The sequence below is a fragment of the Petaurus breviceps genome, unplaced genomic scaffold, assembly GCF_028583685.1.
Source record: "Petaurus breviceps papuanus isolate PSGF00001 unplaced genomic scaffold, PetGlider_PUasm1.0 90734, whole genome shotgun sequence".
Taxonomy (NCBI): domain Eukaryota; kingdom Metazoa; phylum Chordata; class Mammalia; order Diprotodontia; family Petauridae; genus Petaurus; species Petaurus breviceps.
In genome coordinates, this window is record NW_027187327.1 from 11,894,118 (window position 1) to 11,916,683 (window position 22,566).

Genomic DNA, 22,566 nt, shown 5'->3' on the forward strand with positions numbered 1-22,566 from the left:
ATGGCAAGCAAAGGAGTACTTAGCACCTTGTTTCAGTTCAAGTGTCATTGAGTCTTGTCCATGATCAGAACCTGTGGCCCACAGTAGGAGGGACTTGCCAAAGACCAGAACAGGAAGGACGTAAGAAGTGGGCAGAACAGGGAGGAGCTAAAGACCATATAACAGCTAGGGCACAAGTTGGGACAGAGCAGAACTGGGAGGAAGCATGGCTGCTGTGGCACTTGCACTTTGTCTGCGTGTATTGATGTTACTTTGTCAGACCTGTCTACTGATAGAGGATGTTGCTGCTGTTACAGAAGCCCTGGGACTTATTGCTGGTTCAGAAGCCCTGAAAGAGGACTCTCTTGTTGTCTGTTTACAGAAGTCTTTAAGGAGGGTTTTACTGATATTTTCAGAGGTCCTGGGACTTTACTGATAATTTGTGCTAATTTCTCAGACCCTGTTTGTGGGTCTGTGTTGATTTCACAGGCAGAAAGTGAATTGATGATGATTCTGGCCATGTGTGTAGTTGTGGTTCTGTTAAGCTCTGTCTTCCCAGAAACAGATACTTTGGAGGGCTTTAGGTGAACCAGTCACCATGAGCTTCAATATGGAACAGGAGCTGGATATGGAGCTGGATGTGGAGTTGGACCAGAAGCTGAGTGCTGCCTACCTGTGAATCCAGGTGATGGTTGGGTGAATTCAGGCAAGAACTTGGAGCATGGAAGAGGAACCATGGAATCTGGGAGCCAGCCCTGAGTCAAGATGAAAGGCCCTTTCCTTGGGTACTTAGCAATGACTGACAAGAGGAAAATTTACCATGACCTAGGGTGGTAGAACTTTGTACCCCTTAAGGATGATTGAGTTAAGGATGATTGGAACCAGTCTCCAATCAAGAAGAAAGAAGACTGCCTGACTGGTGAGATTAAGACAATGTAACCTAGAGGTAGGAGACCTTTGTACTTTGTATCCTTTAAGAAGGATTGCTCCTTAAGGATGATTGAGTTAAGGACTTACTGAATGATATCTTTTGTTTAAGACTATGTGGCCACTTTAGTGATAAGTTGCTATATCATTGTGAATGTTGTACTTTTGTTTCTGTGAATGTTTTGCTTTAGTTTACTGCTGAATAAATAGATAGTTCACTATATTGTGTGATCAGAATCTTAAAGCTATTCACAGAAGCAGTCTTCTGGAAAGCTGTTTATACTTGGCTTAACAACTATCCATCTATTATTTCTCACTCTTGCTATGCAACTACATTTTCTAATCATAAATTTCTTAGATAGTATTTGTATGATACCTCTGTCAATCTGACACAGACTCAACATGCCCACCAAATGTGTCTCCATTGCCCTTTGGAATATTAAAAGTCTTGATTCTTCAGAGATTATGTCCTACAATTTTAGGCCATGTAATATCACTGAAAGAGTAATGGTGGTAAAAAGATGGAATTTTGTTTGAGAGAACCAAAAAAGGCTGAAAGAAGTGCCAGAATATAATTGAGTCTACTCTCTCCGTCTTAGTCAATTCTGGACCCAGAACATTACTGAACTATAGTTTATGTTGAAGATGCATACACTGATAGCAGGTGTATTAGAGTCTCCAGAATAGGAATTCTTAATCAACTTGATTTTTCCATTATAGATTTGATTGTTAAGTCAATATTTTTAAAAGTAGTTGCAGATCTCATTTAGGAAATGTTGCAGTTTTCCCAGGTTTGATGCAGTCAGCATATTGACATCCAAAAGCAATAGCATTTGGAAAAGCTGATCAAGAATAGGAAATTCCACTTCCATTTGAATTCTATATGGGATATCTTTCATGGAAGTAGTAAATACCTTTGGTGAGCACACACTTCACTGTTTTATTCTATCCTTGATGTTGAAAATGATCAAATGAAAATGCATTTATTATACCTACTATATGCTAATCACTGCTAGTCACTGGAGATACAAATACAAAGTAATGACAGCCACTATCCTTAAGGAGCTAATATTTTGATGCAGTAATTAGTGCATCATCATATAAAGTTATCTCTGTCATCCCTTCATGGAATGATATATGATTACAATATATGCACAAGAGTAATCTACATTTTGTTGGTAGGACCAATAAAATTATGGAATAATCACTTCCACCAACACTATGGAAACTCAAAAACTTCAGAAGGAATGTTAGACATGATAGCTGAATTCACAAGATAAGCAGACAGAAACAGCAAACAAGGTCTAAAAAAAAACCTAATGCTTTAACAGAAGAATACTTAAAAGGTCCTGTCTCCACTGCAACTAACTCTGCTCTCCCAACATAGTGAGCACAAGGAATAGGAATAGGCTTCTGAATCCAGGTCAACTTTAAAGATTCTCCCATGACAGTAACTCAGTCTGAAAGACCTGAGCACACTTCTGACCTCATAAGAGATAGCAGACATTTAATATGCAGAGCAATACACAAAAAGCTGATGGTGAAATAGTTTCAGCACCAGACCAAAAATCAGGAAGACCTAAGTTCAAATCCCATCTCAAACACTTGCTAACTGTGTGGTCCTGGGAAAGTCACTTAATCTCTGTCTATCTCAGTTTCTTCATCTGTAAAATGAAGATAATAATAAGACCTACCTCCCAGAATTTTTGTGATGATAAAATGAGATAATATTTGCAAAGCATTTAGCACATTGAATAGCAGGCACATAGTGGCATTTAATAGACACTTGTTTCTTTCCTTCCACATGAAGAAAAGTACAGTGAATAAAAGAAATAGAGAATGGGTGGAAGGTTGAAGACTCAAGTAGGATGGAAGAATTGCAGTATTCAGAATCATAGGATAGAGGTTGAACAAACTGGAGCTAGTAACCATATACATTACTGAGGGGGGGGACTTAGGCATGACCAAAACCCCTATCCCCTAGCACAAGGAACCTAAGGAGAGATAGTCTGTGCAGTATTGGAAGAGAGAGAAGCCAAAGATTAAGAAGAATCCCAAAGGGAATTTGTAGGGAATATAAGAGAAAAGCTGAAAGACTAGAAGTCTAGGAAAGCCTAAATAAACCCTAACTCATAAGGAGAGAAATCAACAGAAAGCATCATAAAACAAAAGAAAGTATGAATAAAACCTCAAAGAGAAACCAAAGGACATTGAACAAGTATTATAATATGAAAGAAAATGAACCAGTATTATATTACAAAAGACAAAATCCTGGAAATTCCCTAAATATAGAAACAAAAGGAAAAAAACAACCAACCAACTCAGGATGGCTCAAAAGAGAAATAAAAAGATTAAACAGGAGCAATTAGGGATGAATTTAGGTAGGAAATCATGCTGTTCCCAGAATAACACGAGCAAGACCCAAGTAATAATTTAGAATTGGACACTTTATTGTACACCACATTGGCTGATCAGGCCACATGGCAGGCTGTCAGGTAGGAGATCTAGCCTGCCTGTTTCCTTGATCTGAGGGGAGGGATTCCCAAAGAGGGGCCCACCAGCACACCTCCCCACAATGCCCATGAGGAGGGGAAGGACCAGTACAGGGTAAAAAGTTTTGCTCCAGTGGAGCAAGGTGCCCCTCCTCCCCCCGTTGAGTTTTTGGAGGACTCTGGAGTCTCCCATCCCATGAAGGCACTGCCTCTCCCTGCCCTTGAAGTCTCAGAGAGAAATTTCCCAACTGCCCGATTTCCTCCCAAGGGAAGGGTTGTGCAGGTTCCAATCCCAACCCCCTTTCCACTAAGGTGGTTGGAGAAATCCTTCTCGCCAGTTCCTTCTTCCTCCCCCCCAAACCCCCCAGAAGAAGTGGCTGAGGGCTAGGGGTGGGGTCCTTCACTTTCTCCTACCCAAGCCAGCAGCAGCACAAGGTGGGGGTCGGTCAGACCCACCCTTGGCCTGACCCGGGAGCCAGGCTGGCCTGCACCTCCTCCCAGCCGCTGAAATATGGACAGGCCATGTGGCCACCGTAGCCAGACTTGCCATGGCTCTGTTAAGCTAATGACCTCGAAACAAAACTCTAATGTCCCAGAATGGATAGGACACATAGAAAGACAGACACCAACAGTACCAGCTGGAGCCTACAGGCAAAATCTCAGCACCCCAAGTTTGCCTGGAGATTGAGGTACAGGATTGTACTTCTTGCCAATCCTTGTGGCTATGTCTAGCCCTCATATCTCAACAAAACAGAACAGATTCACCCCAATTTTGAGGTCCTGAATACACAAAGGGTTGAATGAGGAGCTGGTTGAAGTCAGGAGGCAGGTACAATCTTTCCCTCCTCAAGAACTGGGGCCCTGGAACTTCATCAGGGGCTAGCCCCCCTAGGAATCTGGGCGAGCAGATGCCTACCCCCAAGGCCAAGAGCTCTTCCTATTCAGCAAAATCCCAGGGACCGGGCTGCTTTCTCCCTACCCCTCCCTTTTCTTATCTCTTTTTCTCCGAAGGGAAAACAAGGAGAAAGATGAAAGTCCAATAGTTTCCCTGGCTGTTTTTGAACACAGAAGCTGTTAGTTACTTGCAGACAGACAAACAGAAAGGCAAGCATATAAACACAACAGACAGATAACCACTCACCTCCAGAAGCTGGCACAGAAATCTAGGTCCAAAGAGCCAAAATGTAATCTGATTGATATCAGGGGATGGTCTGGACTTTCTCAGCCTTGAGTTCTGAGCTCTGAAAAATTTCAGATGTTGGCTGCTCAAGGAAGTCAGACCTGAGTGGCCTCCATCCCCTGAGGTCAAGGATCTTGGGCCTTGGACAGCAACACAGAATGCTGTCTATCTCACTGGGGCCTCCAAATGCTGTGCCCAGAATAATGCAAGCAAGACCCAAGTAACAATTTAGAACTGGACACTTTATTGTACGCCATGTTGGCTGATTAGGCCAAATGGCGGGCTGATCAGGTACCACCCCACCATCCCACGTCCAAACAGCAGTGATCTCAGGTAAAACCTCAGCTTTTAAAGGGAGTCCACATGGCCAACAGTTAGGTATTACATAAGCAGAAATTTGTAGAGGCCAAAAACAGTGATTGGTCAGTACACACCTTGAAATTCCCCACCAGTGCCTGACCCAGAAGCCCGCCCACATCTATGCAGGTGAGCTGACTGGAAAAGGGCAGAGACCCAGTAGGGGACAGCCCAGGCTGGGGGATGGGAAAGCCAGGCACTATGATGGAAAAACCAAGCACAACAATCAGAGCTCTCAAATCAGATTTTAAAAAAAACAAATCCCATTAGTAAAGAAAATTAAATTAATATAGAAGGTCACACCATTAAAAATATTAGCATATAAGCTCAAATATCTTTCATTACTTGGGTGGGAGCAGAGGTTTTAAACCCCTTTTATCCAGTCATACATCCCCTTGGCAGTCTGATGAAGTCTATAGAACCCTTCCCAGAATGCAAACAGATAAAAAATGTATGTAGGATTACAAAGAGAACTAATTTTATTGAAATATAGTTATATATCAATATACATACAATTCTTGTACATTAAAAAAAAAACAAGTTTAGGGGAGGCCAGGTGGCTCAGCAAGTAAGAGCACCGGCTCCAGTGTCAGGATGACCTGGGGATCAAATCTGGGCTCAGATACTTAGTACCACACCCAGAAATAACTGGCCATGTAACCTTGAGCAAGTTACTTAACCCCAATTGCTTTAAAAAAATTTTTTTTAATAAAAAAAAAAAGTTCATAGACACCAAATAAAAACCCTTCCCCTAAAGAGAAAAATCTTAATCAAACAAGGTGTCTAAGTGAGGTTTTTTGGTTATTCAATCTCACTTAAAACTGAATTACCTTTGTTAGATAAAAATTCTTGTTGATTAATTCAATGGATCAGAATCAAATCTGAGCAGAGTCTATATACCTCCTTGAGTCATCAAAGCCTTTGCATGAAAAACTTAGCCTCACATTAAGGAATTCATATAAAAATGAGAAGTTTGCTCAGAACCATATGGAGATGAGACAAGTCTGAAATTGAATAATTAAATAAATTATGGTACATAACTGTGATAATGTGCTGTAACAAATAACGAATATCAAGAATTCAGGGAAGAATAGGAAGATTTCTATTTGTTTATTTATATTCAATTATGTACCTATGGCAACATACAGCTATGTCAGTAGTTTTAAGATTCTTAAAAATTTTTTTTCTTTTCCAGTCATACTATATGTTTCCTTCTTTCAAATATCTTGACAATTGACCACTCAATTTTCTCAAAAGCATGTTATGACCAACATATTCTTTTTCTATGCATTCTTATTCTGGCCCAGCTTTCCCCCACATCAAGACTGAGATGTTAGCAACCAAATATTCTGGCTCTATTGTCATTAATGGAGAAAACAGTTTATTATAAAAATGTTGCCAGATCTGCTCCATTTTTCATCTGTCAGTTGTCCCCTAACTTTTTTTTTTGGCTTTTAAATGCTTTGGGGATGATCTGATTTGAGTTTCATGCCAAACTTTTGCCAATTCAATCCTGCACGCACACCTCTTGCTAAAATAATACTGTTCATAATCTCCCACTAACCCTCCTGTATAAGGTTTTGCAAATGAATTTCTATTCTAAACTGTGTTGCCCTTGGCTTCCATGTCTCTCTCATTCACCAGGATATCATGTATTTGCTGGCTGAGGCAATTTCTAAGCTTTTTTTTGGCCTTCTTATTGTGGTTATTACTTTACAATACTTAAAAGTTCCATAGGAAATACTGATCCCCAATGTCTTTTTTTTATTGTTGTTCCAATTCTCATTTTTCAGCACCAATGGTTTTTCAAATAGGAGTGGCAATCACATTCCATATCATTTTCTCATATTTATTGCTTATTTTAATTTAGTGCTGATTTTGAACTTTGCTCTAAGGCATAAATGTTCCAACTTCACTGAGACAGCAGATTTGAAAGTGACTCCCACAGCAGCCCTCATTCTGAAAGTAGTAATTATTAGGAAGTTTTTCCTTACATCAGACCTAAGTCTTTCTGCAACTGGTATGTCTGGGAGACAGAGGAATTGAGCACAGTACAAGACAGACAATGGGAAGAAAGTAATGTAAGTTTTGCTTTACTAGAAGCACAAATAAGCTTTACTGAGTAGAGATACTCAAAAAATGAGGGAGCAGTCAGGGAGAATGAATACAAGGTATTCTGAAGGGGTCCTGGATAGAGTTGAGTACCTAATATAAATGAAATGAGGTAGATCTTTATAGGGTTTTTTATCTGGAAGTAAGGAACTGTACCTGAGGTAGTAGGTCAAGGTTTGGGACTGGTGCTAACTGATGCTGGGGGAAATGTCTGGGGGGTTAGCAGCTAGATGGTAATCAAACTCCATAACTGGAAAAAGGGAACTTTGGCAGTGACTGCAGGTCTTACTCTGACAGTGTGATTTAGGAGTTTCTCAGCTTCTCTGTTAAGCAGATTGGGGAAACTACCATATTCCTTACAATCCATCTTGTGTCACCAAACCCTAAAAGAAATTGTCCGAGTAACCAGACACATTTTGGGAAGCCTGCAGCAGGTGTAAAATCTAAGTGCCCATTTTCCCAAGGATCTAACAGCATAGAAGAATTATGAACCCACCCTGCTACAATTGTCTTACTCAGTCACCCTACTCACAAGATTGACCCTGGAGAATGAGTCTACAAATCCTTTCCCTACCAGAATGGTCTTGAGATCTGTGGTGATACTACTGGTGGTTAGTATGATAACTTTAAGAAACCTATATCTGATTGTTAACCATCTCAGGGAGGGAAGGGGAGGGGAAGATAGAATTTGGAACTCAAAACTTTCAAAAAAATATTTTAAAATGGTTTCAACATATATTTGGGGAATATATATATATATATATATATTTTTTTTTAAAGGAAACCTCTGTGTCTGTTAACTTTCCCTATGATGTTGATTCAAATCTGCATCCAAAAGTGTTCCTGCATTCACATTCCTTCATTTATACTAGGTAGTTGAAGTCAACTGAGTGGCCACAGACGATGGCCCCTAGTGATCTCAGGGCCATAGTCTTGTCAATGAGTTCAAGACTGACCTCTGAAAAGGAAGTGAGGTCAATCCTGCAATTGAGTCTGAGTAACTATGTTAACTCCCTCTATAAGGTCCTTTTCAGTTCTAAATCTATAATCCTATGAACTGCTGAATAATTTTTTAGGAAGATTTTTTTTTAGCTGCTAGCATTTTCATCATGCTTGCTAAGACAGTCTATCACTGTATTTAGAGAGCAGGCCACAGAGTCAGAAAGACCTAGGTTTAAATTCTGCTTCTGACATATTAATGGTTGTCTTACTCTAGGCAAATCACTTAGCATCTCAATGCCCCCAGAGCAACTTTCTATTACTTTAACTTGCAGACTAAGTGCCTATTTGTATTGGTAGGAGTTTCCTCTCCAAAAGTTTCTTATACAAATGAAACCATAAATCCAGCTCAATACTAGTAGCCTATTGCTTTTTATGATACTTTATAAAGATGACCTTAGTCCTTGTCACCATGCCACATCCCCAAAGTAGCCAACAGATTAAAGTCAAGAAAAATGTAATACAACTCAGGACTAAGATTTATGTTTTTAGATCTTACTGTTCTTTTTTGCTATTTTTAATTATTTTGGGGGGGACCGCTTTTAAAGCTAAAACTACGCTTGAAAGAATTATAGCATTAGCATTTTGGAAAACATTAACTCCATTATGTCAATGGACCTAATGTATCCTAGGAGATCTTTGTGCTAATGGAATCAATGTGTCTTCCACATGTTTTGTTAATGAAACCTGCAATTTCCCAGTCATTCTGACTGCAAATGCCTGCAAGGCAAAAGCTATATGCATGGCTGTTGACTAACAATGCAAGTCCAGTAAAGAAATTATAATAAGAAGTTTATTCATTTGAAACACAAAAAAAACAAGTGTGGAATGGAGAGAAGAATAAATATTCTTTACATTAACTAAAGCAGGATTAACAGATACCTTGATTAAAGAATAATAGAGAATATAATTGACAACACAATTTCTTCTACTCACCTGTGTTTTTAAAGAAGTTGATATTGACTTGCTGAGGTTTTATACTGTTCTTGATGCATAATAAGGAACTATGTAAATACTAATGACTCCTACAAAGGCACAATGTTACAATATAGATGATGGCACCAAATGCAATGTTTTGCTCATGAATTTTGTTTTGGAGGAACCCATCTATAGAATAGTAGCGATGCTTTTTCGGGGTTAAATAGGTAGCATTATCCTGTAATGAAAGGAAGTGCCTGAAATAGGCCAGGAGACAACATGGAAAAATAACAGATCTGAAGTCAGAGTGATGAGTTTTGGGGTTTAGGGGTGCTCAAGACCCCAAAATACCAACATGCAGGGCCCTGCTGAATGAATTCGATTCAAGCCTTCTTTCAATCAAAGTAAAACAAAGTTTGTTAAAGATATGCCATAATGGATGGACTCTTAAGGAGCCTAAGTATTTGTGATGCTTCTGCAGACAAGCAGGCCAAAACAATCTGACACAGACTGAGTCTGCACTAGATTTAATCTCAGCACCTTCATGGAGGTAAGATGGATCTTATATACAGAAAGACTGTGGGAGGGACCTAGGGGTGGCCTAGGGGAGGGATTTGGGGAGGGTCTTCAGGAGGAGTCTAAGGAGGATTTTGAGGAACTGAGGTCAGATTCCAGGAATGGGATTAAGGGTGGGAAATGGCTGAAGGCTACCTGCAGATGACAGACAACTGAGGGCTAGGTTAGGTTAAGAGTAACAGAGACTTGGGCCAGCAATAATGAAAGACTTATGGCCTCAAGCAAATGCTCATCAGGTGGGAAGATTCAAGGGGGTTCCCAGAGTGGCACCCTATCAAGAAGACCAGAATTCAAATCTCAACTCTGCTATTTATTAAACTAAGTTGGTTGGTCATATCAAAGGCATCCAAGGTTTTTCAATAGCAGGCCATATGATCAGAAATCTAGATCCACATAAACCATGTGATTTTGTTTTACAATTATTAATTTATATATCTGACTTTGCTAGTGTATGACCCCTATCAGTAGTCAGTTACACTATAGGAGCAGTGAATAGAGAATCATCACTTAGCCTACTAGTTTCTAAAAAGCTAATTAGATAAAATTTAGGAAGGTTTTTTTTGTTTAGATTGGGGTTTGGGGGGGGGGAATTGTGGGTGATAATATGGTATTCTCAAGGAGTTTAAGCATACACACAAAAAGAGAGAAATATGGAATGATAACTAGTGGTGATAGAAAGATCAAGTGATAGCTTTTGGAAGATGGAGAAGAGATGGATGTGTTTATAAGCTGTAGAGAACTAGCCAAGAACAAGGAGATATTGAACATAAGTGATGGAGTGGGAATGATTTTTTAAAAATTCAATCTGTTGGAGACACAGGGCAGAATGTGATCACTTGTACAGGCAGAGAGGTTTGATTGTCAAGTAGAAGGGCCACCTCATTATTTGACATGGAATGAAAGAAGAGAGAATGATAAAAGGAATCTAAGTGATAGGAGATGAGGAGAAAAGGAAGCTCTTGGTAAATAATCTTAATTTTTTCCATAAACTATGAGAAAGAGATCTCAACTTAAGGGTGCAGTTGAAATTATACAAAGATCTCTGAGATTCTTTCTACCACAAAGATTCTCTGATACAGTTTTGAAGTTTGTAGTCCCACCTCCCTTTGTATTGAATAAATTATAGAACCCTGGAGTTGTTTTGTCTTTAAAGGCTCAGTCTAACCAAATTGTGTAGGTACACAGTCTATGACAAAAAAAAGTGAGTGTTGGAGTTTGCATAGGCTTTCTGATTAGCCTTGGAAATCACAGAGTCCATTTCTCTAAGATGGTTAACCAGACAGACAGGTCAAATCCAAATCTCTATTTTCAATGAAAACATTTCTGGTGACTTCAAAATCACCAAATCAAATAATTTTCTATTTTGTTCTCCCTTGTAAAAATAATTTTTTTTAAGTTGTGTGCTTTCATGTTGTCAGAGTCAAAGGATAGATGATGGGATATAGGGCATCTTTCATTTGAATGCATTTCTATGATTATTTTCCTAGTTGCAGCCCAAAGGTATGCAAACACAAATGTAATAGCATCAACAAGCTAGAGAAATTAGCCTTTATTTTTGGGACTGAGTTGAAATGACATTAGGAGAGAGGGAAATTCCACTTGATTCTGCATCAAGGAAAGACTTACATCAAATAGAAATAGTTCCCTCACTGCCAGAAATCATAACATATACATCAAAGAAACTGGAGCTAAAGATAAGTGTTTCAGTCCAGTTTCCTAAGCATCTATCTAAACATTACCTATTTTACCATCCACTTTCATTGTCACTGCAAAGTAATGTTCACCCATGGGAAATGATGTGGGAACTGACTGAAAATTTCAAGAGAAATGATACATGGAAAGTTTTACCCATGTGGCAAATGCAAACTGTCCATAATGATCATCATACAAGGAACCCTTATTGTATGTTTTTTCAGAGAACTGAAGGAGAAAACACTCTACCAGGGGAGATATTGGATGAAACAAAAACTGATTTATAGGCCCCTGGCTAGAACTTAGAAATTGAACATTACATGTGGGTAAATAATGGGGAATGAGGTAATGATATTCCATGATCCAGGACTTTTTTTTTTCCAAATTCAACACAACCTTTCATAGGAAGATTCCCCAAACCTGTAGAATCAGTAACTAAAATGATCATTCTTTCTAAAGGCAAAAGATTACTTTCATAGAGTTACATAATGAATGAATCTGGTGCTATCACCCTCATTTTAAAGATGAAAAACCCCCACAAAATCCCAGAACAAAGTAGCTACTTTCTCCATAGCAAACTCCCCATAGCATGGGGAACTTTATGTTGATATTTAATCTTGGGCACAAAGCGCTCCTTTTCAGAAGTTCATAAGCCACACAAAACATTTCCTTACATTCATTGTGAAAAGGGTAAGTGCAGAAAGCACAATGGTAATGGATTAAGAAAAATAGTATTGTGTTTGAAAAGTAAAAATAGAAAAGGTGCTAGGGCAACAAGAAGAACAGCAAAAACATGTATTGTACACCCTCTCCTTTTCTCAATCTACTTTATGATTAAATAGATTTTTCTTCCCTTTTGACATAGCAGTACTGTACTTATGTGTGAAATGATCATGCTGAGCAATACTCTCTCTCTGTTGAGAAAGATCACATAGGACTGCTGAGCTAGCAAGATAATAGCAATAGCAAAAACAGTTTACATTTGTAGGATGCTCTTTCACATAAATTATCTGGGTTACTCTGTGCAGCAACATGTTGAGGTAGACAGGACAAGTGTCAGACTAATTTTTACAGAGGAGGAAACTGAGATTCAGAGAGGTTAAGTGACCTGTCTAAAACAGCACAACTAGCAAAAAACAAAGCCGGATTCAAACCAGACTCTTTTGACTCCAAGATCAGAGTTCTTTCTATACTTCTCTTCACTCTGATGCAACCTTCACTCAGTTTCCAAAGTAATTTTCCTAACTTATAGATTTTAATATATCTATTTCTATTGTTATATTATTATATAATATGTCTATTATTATATTATATATCTATTATTATATTATTTAATATATCTATTTCTATTGATTACTCCTAACCCCCAAGGCACATGCTTACTAATTAGGTTGGGTGGAACCCTACCAAGCAGGAAAATCTAATTTCTATTTAGTGTATAAATAGAATCCAGTCTGAGTAGAGCCTCTGCCTGGGGCACCTCCATCCCCCTATACCCCTTCCACTCTCTGGCCTTGATACCCTCCATTAGAGTTTAGAGCAACCCAGCTCAAAAAGGAAAAACTAGCCAGCATGGTCTAGATAGAAATGGCTTCCCTGCCCATATGCCTTGAGGCTACTGAATCTCATGATCAATTCACAAGGAAGAGGTGAAGACTTTTAGCCAACTCCTCAATAAATGTCCACCAATCAGGATTGAGTTTCACTTGTCTATGGAGTTCCCTTTGAATCTCCTTTAGCATTTTTGTTTACTGAGAGAAAACACTAACCATCAATTTATTGATTACAGGCTAGCTTAATTAATAGATTGATCATTAATTATTGGAATCTACCTTTCAGAGGTTTTCACTCACTGTAACACATATGTATATATGTTTATATATGGGCATGTACACATATACATGTGTTTATGTATTTGTGTGTGCATATATCTGGATAACCATAGTTGTTTGCATGTCGTTTTACCATTAGAATGTGAGTTTCTTAATGTAAAGGATTGTGTTTTTGCGTTTGTAAACCCAGAAGTTAGCACAGTGCCTGACACATAGTAAATGCTTCATTAATTAAATATTAAGTTCTTATTGACTAGATGAACTACCTCTCTAAGGGGAGAAACTAAACTTCAATCTTAAGACATCAATTCAACATATAAGTTTGACAGAAAGAATGAATCAGAAGCATAGCATCCTCCTAGAGAAGAAACATTAGGTAAGCCTTGAAGAGAACTAGAAATCCCTGCTGCTGAAAGGCAGAGATGAAGAAGGAAAGCATCCTAAACATAGTATCAGTTTATGTAAAGTCTCTGAAGCAAAAGAAGAAGTGCTATGTATAGAAAATAATAAATAAGCTAGTTTGGCACATGAGCGGCAATAATGTGAAATAAGTCTAGAAAGACATATTGGAACCAAATTGTGAAGGACTTAAATATTAAATAGGAGCCTTTTCCTAGAGGTAATAGGAAATCATTCATGCTTCTTCCTTCCTTCCTTCCTTCCTTCCTTCCTTCCTTCCTTCCTTCCTTTCTTTCTGCCACTGAAGTTTCTTGAGCAGAGGACAGACATAGTGAGACTTAGACTTAAAGAATATCAATTTGATAGCTGCCTGGATGATGAATGAGAGGGAGAGACTAGAAACAGGAAAACCAATTAGGAGGCTATTGCAATAGTCCAGGAGAGAAGTGATGGGGGGCTTAACCAGAATAATGCCCACATGAGTGAAGAGGAAATGGATGACAGATATGGTGGGAGTAGAATTGACAGAACTTGGACAGCTCTAAATCTATGATCCTAAGCTCCTATTGGATTTCAATGAATGAAATAAAGGAGATGACTCCTATCACTGGTCTACCATCTCACAGCAAAAGATATGTAGGCATACCTTAGAGATATTGCAGACTTCGTTCCAGGCCACCACAATAAAGTAAATATCGCAATAAGGCAAGTCACATGGATTTTTTTGGTTCTACCGTGCTTATAAAAGATATATTTACGTTATACTGTAATCAATGAAGTGTGCAAAAGCATCATATCTAAAAACAACAACAATGCTAACCATCATATGAATCTTCAGCTAATCATAATCTTTTGCTGGTGGGGGATCTTGCTTCTACATTGATAAATGCTGACCAATTGGGGTGGTGATTGCTGAAGGTTGAGTTGGTTGTGGTAATTTCTTAAAATAAGACAGTGAAGTTTACCCCATCAACTGATTCTTCCTTTCACTTGAACACTTAGAGGGTTATTAACTGGCCTAATTTCAATATTGTTTTTAACTGGGGAATAAAACACAAAAATTTATCAGTTACATTCACAGTCTTATATGAGGGTGGTTCATGGAGCCCCAAAACAATCACAATAGTAATCAAAGATCACTGATCACAGAGCACATAATAGATATAATAATAATAATGAAAACATTTTCAATATTGTGAGAATTACCAAAATGTGACACAGATATTATGGGAACATATGCTGCTGGAAAAATGGCCATGATAGATTTGCTCAGTGTACGGTTGCCACAAACCTTCAATTTTTAAAAAAAAATACCTGCAAAGCACAATAAAGTAAAGTCGAATATATCATGCCTATAATTCAACCAACATATATTAGATACATCTATGTATCAGGCACTGACGTTAGCACTGAGGAATAGCAAGACAAAAATGAAATAATCCCTGTCTTCAAGGATCTTCCATTCTACTGGAGGGAAACAAAATATACAGAAATAAGTAAGTATAAAGTAATTTCAGGAAGAGTGCAGGAGAGGGAGAGTCAGAGAGAGAGAGAGAGAGAGAGAGAGAGAGAGAGAGAGAGAGAGAGAGAGAGAGAGAGAGAGAGAGAGAGAGAGAGAGAGATAGATGGAAGAATCACAAAATATATACAGGGAAAGGAAGGGAAGGGGGAAGGGAGATGGAAGGAGGGAAAGAGGAATAGGGAAGGAAAAAGGGAGAAGGAAAAGTTGGAACCAGACTGTGGTCCAGGGCAGGAATCTGAATACACATTTTAGCGGACATCGGGAAATCTAGCAACAAGGAAAGAAATTCAATGTACCAAGTTCTAGAGAGCTGCCAAAAATAAAAACTTAATAAAAGAGACAAGATAATCAGAAAAAATAGTCAAAACTTTTGGGACTAGCAATAGAAGAACCAAAATGGAAGAGGAGGCCTCAGAAAAAAAGGAAATAGTTTTAAAGTCACAAAATCTGATGGGTCATGATGTCACAGGACAAGGAGTACCTGGTCATGACCCTCTACTGATGAAGAATTAAGGCATAACATCCATACCTATCCCACATCTTCATCTCAAAGGTGATATTAGTTTTCAAACCAGTATCTGAGAAGCTCCTAGCTTTAAAACCAGAATTTTTAGCTTGAGATTTTATTATTTGACTCAACCAAAGATAAATCTTAAAGTTCTGAGCTTTGTTCATGGATTTAAGCAACAAATAATTGTGCCTTGAAAAATCTGGTAGTAAATTAGAATCACATTCATATAATAAAATTTATTTTAAATATTGGTTTAGTTGTTGTCCTTCATTCTCAGAGGACCAAAATGGCATTGCAATGTTAGATTCAAGTTTGTCAGAGGACATGGTTTGAAACCTGGCTCTGCCATTTACTAACTTTGTGACCTTGGGCAAATCATTTCATTTCAATGAGCCTCAGTTTCTTTAGCTGTAAAATGAGGTTGTTGGACTACAGAATCTTTTAAGATCTCTTCTAGTACCAAATGTATAATTTTGTGACCCTATGATCTTAAAGTGTTTCTTTGAATATTTTATATAGTATGTTAAGAATAATTTTTTCTGCTAAAATAATTAGGAATATTTCTCTCACATCTTAGGATCATGATTGGAAAGGACCTTATAAATCATCTAGTTGACTACCCTAATTTATAGATAAAGAACAGGCTCAGAGGGATTAAATGACTGGTACAAGGTCACACAGGTAGTAAGCAACAGAGGCAGAATTGAAACCTCATATCTTCTGACTCCAGTCCTAACATTCTTTCCATTGAACGATATATGATATAACTCTGTCTTCAGGTTCACTTGAGTGCTGTAGCTAATATACAATAAAACATCTGGAACATATAATTTACCTTTCTTTCAAAAGATACCTGATGTATTTATTTCCACTGCTTTATATGTATATCTCCACTGATTGAAACTATGCACTGAAAACTTCATGGTTTGAATTGAGAAAATGAGCATTTATTTGAGGGTTTTATGCTTTCATATATCTATAATGGTTGTTCAATTTTGGAAATTGGCATAACAAGCCACACTAGAAATTTGAACTTTCCACTTGGCAAAAAAGGATAAAAAAATGCCTTATACTCCCTGTCCCTTCTATGATACAACAAACCTCTTTTCCTATGTTCTGGTGACCAGCTTTCTGCCTTCCCAAAATATAGCAAGCTAATCCCTGTTAAATTTGTTTTGTTTTTGTTTTTGTTTTATCTGATCCTCTAATTTCATTAATGTCCAAAAATGTCAAAGAGAAAAACTATTATATCAGCACTCCCTTCCACCCCAGCTAAGGTCCTGAGAAAACTCTACCCCAAGGTCAAACCCCTAGTTCTGTGATAACCCACTTGAACTCATTAGATTCCCATTTTGTCATATATCCTGCATCCCAATGCCTCTGAACCCCCAGCTTTCAAAAATCAAATCTCATTTTCATCTCCCATTAGTATCATCCATATTTATTGCCATCCCTCTCAATTCAAACCTCCCAATGCCCCACTCTTAAAATACCTACCCCTTACACTGTGCTTTCTGAATACTTGCTTCATAGACAACAAACTTGTTTTCATCGTAAGACTTTTCCTTTCTCACTCTTTCCATCTTCTAGCTCTCACTGAGTTCTGACTCTCTCCTGATGACAGAATCTCCACTGGTCACTCTTTTCAGCACTGTTTGCACTTTAAACTCATTCTTTCTACCTCATTGACTGAGGTGAGAAAGTTGGAATACTCCTAATTTTCCATTGTCACTTCCAAGCTCACCCTCTACCACCATAACTTAGTAATCTCTTCTCTTTTGAGATTCATTCAATCCTTATCTGCCACCTAATCCAAACTCTAGTAGCTGTTCTGTACTGATTTTCTACCTTTCTACTCAATGAGTTTGGCATCTTTCCCCCACAACTCCTCCCTCATACTGGGGGACCTCAACATACATACTGTTCCTTTTATAAACATTTTTACCTCCTCCGGTTATTCATTTTCCATAATCTACTCCTCCACTTCACCTCAGCTACAAGCAGAAAATGTCATTCTTTTGATCCTTCAATAATCCCTCAGGGTTCTGTCCTGGGTTCTCCTTTCTTCTCCCTATGTACTATTTCACATCATGATATCAGCTCCCAGAGATTTACTTTTCTCTCTATGCTAATTATTCTCAAATCTATTTATTCAGCCTAAACCTCTCTTGACTTTCGGTCTTGTATCTCTATCTATTGGACATCTCAAACTCAATATTCTGTCAACATCTTAAATTCAACATGTCCAAAACTGGACACATTATCTTCTTTTCCCCCAAAATCCTCCCCCTCTTAGCCATCCTATTTCTGTCAAGGATACTCCCATCCTCCCAATCACCCAGGCTCACAACTAAAGTATCATCCTCAACTCCTCACTCCCTCTCACCCCACATATCCAATCTGTTGCCAAGACCTATATACTTTACCTTTGCAGTATTTCTCACACATTCCCCCTTCTTTCCTCTGACACTTCAACCACCCTGGTGCAGACCCTCATCACTTCACACCTAGAATATATACATACATAGATACATACATACATATATAGCCTTTTGGGGGGCAATTGGGATTAAGTAACTTGCCCAAGGTTACATGGCTAGTTTTTTTGTGTGTGGGTGTTAAGTGTCTGAGGCTGGAACCAAACTTGGGTCCTCCTGACTCCGGGGCTGGCACTTTACTCACTGTGCTACCTCGCTTCCCAGCACAGCTAGAATATTTTAATAGCTGTTGGTTAATCTCCATGTTTCAAGTCCCTCCTGACTATTGTTTCTGTTGCTTCTGCTACTGCTGTCATCAGTCATCATCGTCATCCTTGTTGTTCTTCTTCTTTCTTCTTCTCCTCCTCCTCCTCTTCCTTCTCCTTCTTCCCTCACCACAGATGGACCCTCTCTCCACTTGGGGTGTCATACCCTTACATACAGATGGATGCTTTTGTCCAAAGGAATACAATTTCTGGTCCCTTAAATTTTGTAAGATATCTTGGAGTTTGGAGGCTAGATTTTTTTTCAAAAACTGAGACAATTTACTCTGTCCTATGCTGTTTTCATTTATGATTTCTTGAAACATAGCTCTGATAAAACATGCTTTTAAAAAGTCCATCATTATTAAAATAGAGCTACTTGACTATATCTTTAAACCCAAATCACCCTAGCTTTCACTAAACTGCCAACAATAGGCCCCAGCCCAAGCCTCCTTATTCATTGTTTGAGTTTTGATGGATAAGAGGGAGTACAAATAGCAATTGTTTTCTGTTCTGGCCAGAAACTCAGAGGTTCTTTACCTCCTAAATTGTTACTTTTGTGATGATAAACTAGACCATCCTTTGTCTCCATTCTTACCTAATCTTCAGTCATTGAATGGGTATTACCTCAGACAAACTGACATCCTGGGCCATCATCAGTCATTTTGACCCTTGTCTTGCCACTGGGCTCTAATGATTCTGGAAGAGACAATGAGGCTGATGACTGCAGCTCTGCCTCACTTAAATCTTCATGCACAAGTCAAAACATCAACCTCCTGATGTCATTGGTCCTCCTTGAAAATGAATGATGGAACAACTCTTCCCACTCCAGTCCATCCTCTATTTAGTTGCCAAAGCAAACATCTTAGAGCACAGGTGTGATCATGTCATGCCATCAAACTCCCACATTCAATAAACTCCAGTGGCTCCCTATTGTATGTAGGATCTGATACAAAATCTCTCTTTGGAATTCAAAACTCTTCATAACCAGCCCCACCTTTCCAGTTTTCTTACACCTTAAAGATACATACCTTCACATACTCTGCTGTCTATTAGCACTGGACTCCTTCATGTTCCTTGCATGATGGTTCCTTGCTCTCTTGACTCCAGACATTTTCACTGACTCTCTCCCATGCCTGGAATTCTCTCCTTCCTCATCTCTGCCTCCTGGTTTCCCTGGCTTTCTTCAGGTCTCCATTAATATCTCATCTTTAATGAGGAACCTTTCCCAATCCTCTTTAATGTTAATGTCTTCCCTCTCTTGATTATCAACAAGTTATCCTATTGTAATAGTAACAGAATTTGAAGATCCCCTTGTTTTGGCAAGCTAACAGGTACTAAGCACTTAGTTCCAAGCTCAGGATTGTGTCAAATATTAAGACCTAGAACTTGTGAATCCCACAGTGGGATGGACTTCCTGATATAACAGGAAGGAGCTGGAACAGGGGGGAACTAATACCTTATATAAGGAAAAGCACAAGCTGTAGAGTCATAACTTCTTGGAGCAAGCCATGTGGAGGCTGAGGAGGAGAAGCCCAGGCTGGAGAAAGTGATTTTGATTTTGAAAACAGAGCTGCTTCTGAGAACCAGCTGGAACTTCAAGGAGAAAGTGATTTCGAGAAAAGAGCCTATGGTGGCAGACCTTCTGAGAGCCAGCCAAAACTTCTGCTGAGAGCTTCTGAAAACCAGCTGGAGCTGCCAGAGGAAACATGACTGTGGTGTCAATACTTTGTCTGTTTGTTTTGGGTCTATGTTAATTTCACAGGCAGAAAGTGAATTGATGAGGATGTCAGCAATGTGAATGAATGTTATTGTGGCTTTGTTAAGCCTCGTCTTTCCATGAAGAGAAACTGTGAAGGATTTGAAGTCGATTAGACACTGTGAGCTTCAATATGGAACAGGAACTACATGGAGAGCTGGACAAGGAACTGGGATCTGCCTGCCTTTGAACCCAGGTGACAGGTTGGTGGATTCAGGTAGGAGCTGGGATCAAGGAAGAGGAACCATGGAAGCTGAGAGCCTGCCTTGAGTCGAGATGAAAAGACCTCTCCTTGGGTATTTAATGCTGACTGATGAGATTGTAACTTATTTGTGACCTAGGGGTAGATGGCCTTTGTACTTTGTGATTGACTAAATAAATGTACTTTGTTTAAAAAGGGAGACTTTCTGTTTGAAAAGAGTAAGACAGTGAGACCTAGGAACAGACTGTGATTGACTAAATTATTGCACCTTGTTTAAAAGAGAACTTTAACCTTTGTACTTTGTGATGGAATTAAAGATTTACTAAATGAAGGATTTACTAAATGAATGTTAGTTTTTGTTTAAAACTATGTGGCCATTTTAGTGATCAGTTGTGAAGTTATAACATTTTGAATGCTTTACTTTGTTTATTATGAACGCTTTGTCTTAGTTTGTTACTGAATAAATAAAGAGTTCACTATACTGTGTAATCAGAACCTTGAAAAGCTGTTCACAGCAGCAGTCCTCTGGAAAGCTGTTTGTGCTTGGCTTTATACACACACATATGTATGTGTGTGTGTGTGTGTGTGTATTCTACAAAGTTGTTTTATACACATGTTTGTGCATGTTACCTCCCCATTAGACTGTGAGTCCCTTGAGAGCAAGGACTATTTTTTGTCTTTCTTTGTATTACCAACACTTAGAATCAACTCTGACACATAGTAGGTGCTAAATAAATGTTCATTGGCTGACTGACTGATTTAAACTCCGTTTACCAATGTATATTAGCAACTGGCTTGTGACATATTTTCTTAGAGACATAACCAGGGCACTGAGGAGTTAAGTGATTTGCCTAGGGAAATAAAGACTGTTTTGTCAGTGGAGGACTTGAATTCAGGTCTTCTTGAATCCAAGTCCAAGGGTTAACTTGTTTCCCTTCTGGGTTACAAAATGCAGGTAGATACCATTCTATATATTTCTTTGGGACTCAACATCACTTTTTCTTATAAATTTAATTTAAGATTAATTAAACTAATTTATATGATATATACAAATATATATAATATAATAATATATAATAGATATAAAATATATAATACATTAATTTATTAATGTATTGTTAATTAATTAAATTAAGATCATATAAATTAAATTCAGATTTTTACTATTGGTGAATTTTAGATCCCAAATTTTCTTCTTTGAAGTTTGCCTCATACATCTGTGGACATAGTGAATAGAAAGCTGTCATTGAAGCCAAGGGAATATGGGTTCAAGTCTGGTCTCTACCACAGCCTATCTGTGTGACCCTGGGTATGTCATCTAATCTCTTAAAGCTCTATACTACTGCCTCAGAGAAGTTGCTGATCTGAATTGGTAGAGAGGGCATCTTCATCTTAGAGTTCCCCCTATCAACAAAGTCATGGATACAACCAGTCCTTAACCCCAGTCTCTCTAAAGAACCCCTACTCTTTTCTAAATGTTTGGTTTTCTTAGTGTTGGCTTTTTTTCCTAAGTATTTTGAAATAGCAATGGCTGAATATCCTAAAAATTGTGTGTCTTTTATTCATTTAATCTCTATTTTCTTTATATTTTTGTTTAATTTTAGCATAATGCCTGGAACATGTGAAAATTTTAATAAATGCTTGTTGCTTGCTTTTTTTTTCTAGACTTCTCAGTCCACATATTTCTGGAAAGGAGACATCTCAAAGTGATCACAACATTCCAGGTGTTCACAGGAGTGATAGATGATCCTATGATTGTTCCATGAAATACTGTTGTACCCTGTGGACATGTTCAGTCCACTGGTTGTGATTTCCTTAGAGTGTGTTCAACATTCTTGCTCCCTGGCTCTCCTCACCATCACACATGATCTTTGAAAGTTACTCTACATAGCTAGAAGACTTAAATGAGTAATCAGAGAAAGAAGGGGAAATCATGCTAAGACTCAAATGTATTTCTTTATTGTTATAGCGAAAAGGAGACTTTCTGGAGCTCCAGACGACATTCATTGCTGAAGGTCACATGAAAAATGATATTCAACGAGTTTCACTCTGTGGTTCAATCTTAGGAAACATTCACAAATCTACTTTTGAGAAAGTCAGTAAAGATAATTACTTAGTTCAAAATCCTTTTTTGTCTGTGTCCTGGATAACAACACACTATAATCTAGTCATCTGGGTACAATTGGTACAAATAAAGAGTGATTTTTATAGACCCCTAATGCACTTTCAGGCAGAGCTGAAGTTTTCTAAGACTTTCAGTACCTGAAAGTGGTCTAAGCAAAAGTCAATGATGCCAGTGGTGTTTACAAAGAGATTTCAGTTTCAATGTCCATAGGGATGAGAAATAAAATGAATTTAGCATTATTAGA

General features: G+C 38.3%; 1 protein-coding gene and 1 long non-coding RNA gene across 12 annotated transcripts in view; one reads left to right on the forward strand and one right to left on the reverse strand.

Annotated features, from left to right (window-relative positions):
* The window catches only part of LOC138145372 (protein FAM9A-like), a 650,020-nt gene that overhangs the window by 362,310 nt on the left and 265,144 nt on the right, over positions 1-22,566 (reverse strand). The gene's annotated exons all lie outside the window — the stretch shown is intronic.
* LOC138145328 (uncharacterized) lies at positions 6,789-22,321 on the forward strand. Its single transcript, XR_011164189.1, has 2 exons — positions 6,789-7,016; positions 21,863-22,321. It is a non-coding gene; the product is annotated as an uncharacterized lncRNA (long non-coding RNA).